The sequence below is a fragment of the Dipodomys merriami genome, unplaced genomic scaffold, assembly GCF_024711535.1.
Source record: "Dipodomys merriami isolate MVZ:Mamm:240054 unplaced genomic scaffold, mDipMer1.0.p SCAF_646, whole genome shotgun sequence".
NCBI classification, from domain to species: domain Eukaryota; kingdom Metazoa; phylum Chordata; class Mammalia; order Rodentia; family Heteromyidae; genus Dipodomys; species Dipodomys merriami.
This window is the reverse complement of record NW_027206231.1, coordinates 476,546-484,033: the sequence shown is the minus strand read 5'-3', so window position 1 is coordinate 484,033 and position 7,488 is coordinate 476,546. Positions and strand designations below refer to the sequence as shown.

At 34.3% G+C, this 7,488-nt stretch overlaps 1 non-coding gene across 1 annotated transcript; it reads left to right on the top strand.

Annotated features, from left to right (window-relative positions):
- Positions 1–7,017: 7,017 nt before the first annotated feature.
- LOC138815524 (U6 spliceosomal RNA) lies at positions 7,018–7,123 on the top strand. Its single transcript, XR_011368344.1, has one exon. It is a non-coding gene; the product is annotated as a U6 spliceosomal RNA (small nuclear RNA).
- The last annotated feature ends 365 nt before the right edge of the window (positions 7,124–7,488 follow it).

Genomic DNA, 7,488 nt, shown 5'->3' with positions numbered 1-7,488 from the left:
ATTATTGCAATCAAACAACTCTTATTTGAACTTTTTTTTAAAAAAATTAATTTTTAAAATGGTTTTCTATTAATCTTATTTTCTTCCCTTAATTTTTATTTTTGGTGTATATGTGTGTGTGTGTGCTTTTTAAATCTCTTCTGATCTTTTGGTCCTTTTTAAGTATTCTTTTCATTTTTTTCTGTTTCTTTCTTTTTTTGCATGACTAAATTGCTGTTCTGTTCATTCCCAGATATATACCTGTTGCCAATTATTATACCTTATACCCCATTGTGTACACACTTAATCCAGAAATTTATTACTCAATTCACAACCTCTTAGGCTTAAATTCTTTAATAGCAGTATTATATCTTTATATGTATATAATTTTCAAATAACTAATTTTAAGAATTTTTATTTTTAGTTTTCATTTCTCCTTTCAATCCATCCCTTCTTCTCATCTTATCCTTTTCTTCTCTCAATATCATTTGTTTAAACTTACATGATTTTTAAGTGTTTCACTACTTAGATTTAAATTTTGGTTTTTCAATTTTTTTCTTGTTCTTTTTTTTTGTATTCTCTCTCCTATTATTCTATGCAAACTATTTCCCTCTCTAAGATTAGGACTTGGTTATATACCACATTTTCTCGATCTATCCATGTACTGAGGGGCATCTGGGTTGGTTCCATATCTTAGCTATGTTAAATAATGCTGCAATAAATATAGTTGTGCTGGTAGCTTAAGTATGGTCTTGTTTGTGATCATTTGGATAAATGCCCAAACGGAAATTGTTGGGTCATAGGTAAGTTCTAGGTGGAATCTTTTGAGGAACCTTCATACTACTCCAAAGTGGTTGAACAAGTTACACTCCCACCAACAATGCAGTAAGGTTCCCTTCTGGCCACATCCCCTCAAGGATGGGGTGAGGTAGTATCTAAATGTTGTTTTGATTTGCTTTTCTTTTATGGCTTGGGAGGTTGATCATTTCTTCATGTATCTATTGGCCTTCCTTCTTTCCTTTTCAGAGAAGTTTCTCTTTAAGTCTTTAGTCCACTTATTTATTGGGCAGTTGTTTCTTTTAGGATTTGTTGTTGGGGGATTTAATGTTTTGAGTTCCACATATATTTTAGATATGAGACCTTTGTCTATTGCATGGCTAGTGAAGATCTTCTCCCAATCAATGTGCTTTCTATTGATCTTGCCAGCCATGTCCTTTGCCATGCAGAAGCTCTGCAATTTCATACAATCTCATTTGTCCAAACTTTCTTTGATTTTTTGTGCTTCTGGGTCTCTATTAAGAAAATTTCAGCCTCTGCAAAGGATACCTAGGGTATATCCTACTCTATCCTGTAATGTTTTCAGAGTATCTGCTTTGACTCTGAGGTCTTTAATCCATTTGGAGTTGATTTGGTACAGGATGATATATAAGGATCTAGCTTTAGTTTTCTATGAGTGATTAACCAATTTTGCCAGCACTTTTACTGAAGAGGCTGTCTTTGTTGCATTCTATTTTTTATCTCCTTTATCAAAGATTAGGTGCCTATTGGTCTGTAGGCTTATTTCTGGGTTTTCAATTCTATTCCATTGGTTCTGAGGTCTGTTCTTGTGCCAGTACGAAGCTGTTTTATTTGCTAAGGCTTTAGAGTACAGTTTGAAATTTGGTATTGATATTACTCCAGCACTGTTCTTTCTGTTAAGGATTGTTAATGCTATTCATTGCCTTTTATCATTCCATATGACTTTTTGGATTGCCTCTTCTATTTCCGTGAAAAATGAGATTGAAATATTGATAGGTATTGCATTGAATTTGTAGATAGCCTTGGGAATTATTGCCATTTTCACGATGTTAATCCTTCCAATCCAGGATCAAGGGAGTTTTTTTCACTTTCTAAGTTCTGTCTTTGATTTCCTTTTTCAGGTTTTTAAAGTTTTCATCATGGAGATTCTTTATTTCTTTGGTTGAGTTAATTCATTGGTATTCTATTTTTTGTGGGGTTATTAAGAATGGAGTTGCTTTTCTGATTTCAGCCACGCTTTTCTCATTGTTGGCATACAGAAAAGCAACCTATTTTTGAGGGTTAATTTTATACCATGATACATTGCCATTGTTTTGAATCAGCATGAGTAATTTGGGAGTGGAGTCCATGGGATTCTTTAAATACAAGATCATGTCATCTGCAAAGAGGGAGAGATTTACTTCATCTTTCCCTGTTTGGATCCCTTTTATGTTTTCATCTTTTCTTATTGCTGTAGCTAGGCATGCTAATAGTACATTGAAAAGAAGTGGAGAGAGTGGACGTCCTTGTCTCGTTCCTGAGTTATGAGGAAATGTCTTTACTTTTTGACCATTAAGTATAATGCTGGCTGCAGGTTTGTCATATAAAGCCTTTAATTTATTGAGGAATGTTCCCTGGATTCCTAGTTTATTCAGAAACTTCATCATAAAGTAGTGTTAATTAATGGATTTGTGTATATTGAACCAGCTTTGCATCCCTGAACTGAATCCTGTTTCATCATGGTATGTAATTTTTTGGATGAATTGTTGAATTATTTGGCCAAAATTTTGTTGAGAAGTTTGGCATTGATGTTCATCAATGTAATGTGTGTCTAATCCTCTTTCATTGATGATTTTCCTGCCTGGTTTTGGGATGAAGGTTATTATGGCTTCATAGACTTAGTTTGGTTGTGAACTTTCTCTTTCAATTTCATTGAAGAGTTGGAAGAGTATTGGTATGAGCTTTGCTTTGAAAGCCTTGTAGAATTCCGCTGTAAATCCATGTGGTCCTGGGCTTTTCTTAGACAGGAGGTCTCTTACTCCTTTTTCTATTTCAATGTTTGATATGGGCCTGTTTAACTCATTTACTCCTTTTCAGTTGTTGCTGGTGTTGAGTTGAATCTGCTCACCCACTGTGTCTGGTGCCTTTTTCCTGGACCCTCTCTGTTGTAGGTTTGGCGGGATGGCTATGGCCGCCACCAAAGCTGCCTCAGCCATGGCTAGAGCAACTGTTCAGATCTGTCTCCTTCCCTGGATTTTCCCTCTCTAGCCAAACTCTGTATTGTGATGGCACACTTGGTGTGATACTCTAGCCTAGTACTGTTCTCTGGAACACTAAAACTGCTTTCTATGCTAGAGATTGTTTAGCTTCCAGCTTCTCCTCCACTATCTTCCCTCACTTCTCATAAACATTTTCTTATTACAGGATTATTCTAGATTAGCTATGTTATGATTGATAATGAACAAGATTGACAGAAAGGTGGAGGAAAATTGTCTGCACTTCCATGAGGTCTTGACTTTTGTTTCACAAAATGTTATAAAAGCTCTCCATTATAAATCTAGCAGCTGCATTTCTAAATAGTCTTTGCATGCTTACACTTTCTGATAATGTTTTAATTCAAGTACTTCTCCTTAGAGTCCCATACCATTCAATGATGCTGTTATAGATCTTTGTTACATCTTGAAGACTGCTCTTGGTGATTAAGTTTGTGCTTTTCAAATTAGCTCTCACAATTCCATCCACAAAATGCAGACAAAAACTATCTGAAATAAATTTGTATCTGTTGATAGTGCATATATTTTATTTTCCATTACAAACATAGAATGTAGTAAAAATTTTCACAGAAATTACACTGCACTAGGTTGTGGGCAGAGTCTAATGAAAATAATATACTGTATTTATGTAGAGAATTTGAGCATCCAAAATTTTAGTATGCTTGTGGTCCTAAAACCAATAACTTACTTATATTGAGTGACAAATACCACTTGCTATAAGTACAGTTTTCCTTGTATGTTTTTAATATATATTTCATTGTAAAGATACTGTACAGAGGGGTTACAGTTACATAAGTAAGGTAATGAGTACATTTCTGATTGAGCATTTTTACCACCTCCTTTGTTTTTCCCCTACTATTCCTTCCCTTCACACATCCATAACACCTCCGTCCACCCCCCTCTAGTAGTATCTTGCAAATCTCATTGTTACAATGGGTCAACCTGTATCTTTTCCTTGTATCTTAAATGAAAAAATGCTGGCTTGTTTCATACTGATCTACTTGTGTAGACACACTTAAAAACATTTTCCAAGTCCAAAAGCATATAAATGAAATGCACATCATCTTTTGTAAGTTGTTATACTTGTGTTCTACACATTTATTGACAGGTTACAAATTATTCTCAAATTTTAATACATAAAAAACTTGCTTTTTTTCTCATTTTCGTGGCAAGGACATCAGCACGACCTCAGTCAACATTTCTCACTTTAGACTTTTCATATGGATTGGTTAAATTTTGACCTGCGCTCCAGTCTTCTGGGGAGTCACTCATCTGCTTAGGAATTGATGCTGGCTGTTGGAAAAGAGCCCAAGGAATGATGCCATTTAAAGCCTTATAACTTCATTCTTAACAAGGATATTGTCCTACTCCTTTGGCTGTTGGGAATGTCTACAAGATCAAGCACTCCATGGGGAGCTGGGAGACACCATATGACCTATAATTATTGAGAATTCCGAGTGACTTGCTATCACTTGTACTGCATTTTTCAAGTCGAATCTCTCTAAACCTACCAGTTGGAAGAGATGAGAGGAGTGGTAAAAGAACTCTTAGAGAAAAATACATCTTCAATACATTTGTTTCCAAACATTCTGTCTAAGGCATATTCAACAACTAGTGAAACTTGTGTTGGCTATATCTATGTGTCTTTCTCCATTTGTGCTTGTGTACATGTGTGTACATATGTGTGTATTTGTGTGTATAGTAACATTCTTGTGTACATATATGGCCCTATATATACATATATGCATATATAAATAAATATACATATATAAATATATGTGCATATATATATATATATATATATATATATATATGTGCATATATATATATATATATATATATATCAGGTGTTCAGTGATTTAATTTGCAGTTCCCAGCACATTGTCCTTATCACAAAGTGTACATGATAAACTGCTCTAAGGATCTGTGCTATATGAGGGGTATCCTTTGTACTCACTTCCCCCATTACCTTGTTTTTCATCCATGTGAACAACTTCAGCCTACTTTCCATAGGATAACTTTGTTTTTTTTACTTACTGATAATATAAGAAAAATGTTGTTTGTAAAAGAAAAAGAACTTTTAGGTGCCAGGCTAAAAGTATCTTATCAGTCCCAATGATTCGTATGAGATAAAATTTATAATAGTACTAAAAGTGAAAAGGAATTTCTAGAGCTGTTGTTTTGCCATTTCCATTGGCAAAGCATAATTTCACGTCACTGTTATAACTCTTAAAGAATGCAAGGGTAACTGATGGTCCCTATCATGTTCCCACAAAACCAGTTGATCCTGAAGGATAATAGTAGACCAGAAGAAATTCTAAATAGCAGACATGGAGCATGAAAGAGAAAGAGTAGAAAGGAGAGAGGGTGAAAGAGAGAGAAATATCATACTTAAAGTGCATAACAAATAAACGAGAAGTGTATGAGAATATTCATACTGCTATATTGAGACTCTACCTGTACATTTGAAGGTATTTGATGTATGATAACTCATCAACATAAAATATAAAGTTATTTTGATAAAAAATAAAAATGACTCAGAAGAAATTATAAATGCAAAAACAGTCTTCACAGAAGCAAACTCTCAGAAATATTTCTTGACTTTGAAAAGGATAAATTGGCTGCAGTTAGTGTAAACTTAGAAGTATTACAATTCACAAAAATATAAAAATGTGTTCACATATTTTGTTATATAACCCAGAGCAGAAAGCAAATATTGTTCAGATGATTTTTTAAATCAGTTTCTGAGGTGCTGGGAAGGTGGTTCAGTGGTAGAGTGCTTGCCTTGCATGCATGTGGTCCTGGATTTCATTCCTCAGCACGACATAAGCATAAAAAGATGAAAGTGGTGCTGTGGCTCAAGTGGTAGCGCTAGCCTTGAGCTGAAGAGCTGAGGGACAGTACCCAAGACCCAGAGTTCAAGCCCCACAACCAACAAATACAAAGCAAAAACACAAAACAAAACACAGTTTCTCAATTTTGTGTCCTCAACTCTGTAATACCACTACCTCAGCCTAGGGTTAAGATTTTAGGTGTGGACATTTATCAACACTCCTGATTCAGACTCTACTTGATAAAATTTGTAATCAATATTTTGTTTTTAGTTTTGCTCTTTGTAAATTCACATGCACCTATGAAAAATGGTGTGGCCATCCCAATAACATTTTCAAAGTACCTCTTAATCACGACTCACAAAAAGTTGTATTATATTACAACAAGGAAAAATTCTATAAATAAAGAAAACAATAATTAAATATTAATGATGACTAAAATAAAAAACAAAACAATTACCAGGGTTTTCAGTATTTGAAGTGTACACAGTAGATTTTACTATTTTCTCATATTCCTGTACATTTAAAATTGGATAAAGATATCAGTAGCCTTTAAATTTACCCACTAAGATTACTATTTATAGTTCATCTCATCATTTGTATGTGGCTTATATCAATATTTGTTCATCACTAACATATAATGTAAGGGAGCCCTAAAGATTTAACAGAAACTCTGTACTTAAAATCTTAACTCTTCACTCTGCTTCTTTACACAGTCGTTGCACCTTCTCATTAGTAAAGTTTCTATAAACTCTGAAATGTACATACTTACAAGTACATGCTACCAGAAATATTATATACTTTATCAAAAAATTTTAAGACCTGCCACCAGTCTTAATTTTGTCATATATAAGCAAATCCCAAAATTAAACATACTTAAAATATTAAAACTTTTAACAAACTTTAACATTTGCTGCAATGAACATTATGACAGGTGCCTTGTGTAGAATAATTGAATTCCTCCTCCTACACATCTCATGAACAACAAATATCTGGAATTATTTTGTTTTTGGCATGTCAACCTTGACTTTATTCTTAAATGTGTGCTTACATAAGAAATACATGGTTCTAAAATTTCACAATTCTTTTGAACTTACTTTTTGTTTAATTGTCTAGTTTAAGAAAATTAATTACTCTTTATATATAAAAATTGTTCTGTGCTCAATTTGGCTGCACATACACTAAAATTGGAACATACAGAGAAGTTCAGCATGGTCCCTGCCCAAGGATGACACGCAAATTAGTGAATCGTTCCATATTTTTACAACAACAGATGCTGGAAAGGATCCTACTGCATTCTTGGTGGGAGTGTAAACTTGTTCATCCACTTTGGAAAGCAGTTTGGAGGTTCCTCAAAAGACTCCACATAGAGCTCCCCTATTACACTGCAATCCCACTTTTGGGCATTCACCCAAATGATCATAAACAAGTCCACACTAAAACTACCACCACAACAATGTTTAATGTAGCATTATTTGCCATAGGTAAGATATGGAACCAACCCCGATGCCCCTCAGTAGAAGAATGGATCAAGAAAACGTTGTGAGTGTGTGTGTGTGTGTGTGTGTGTGTGTGTGTGTGTGTGTGTGTGTGTGTGTGTGTGAATGTACACTTACACAACCACTTTG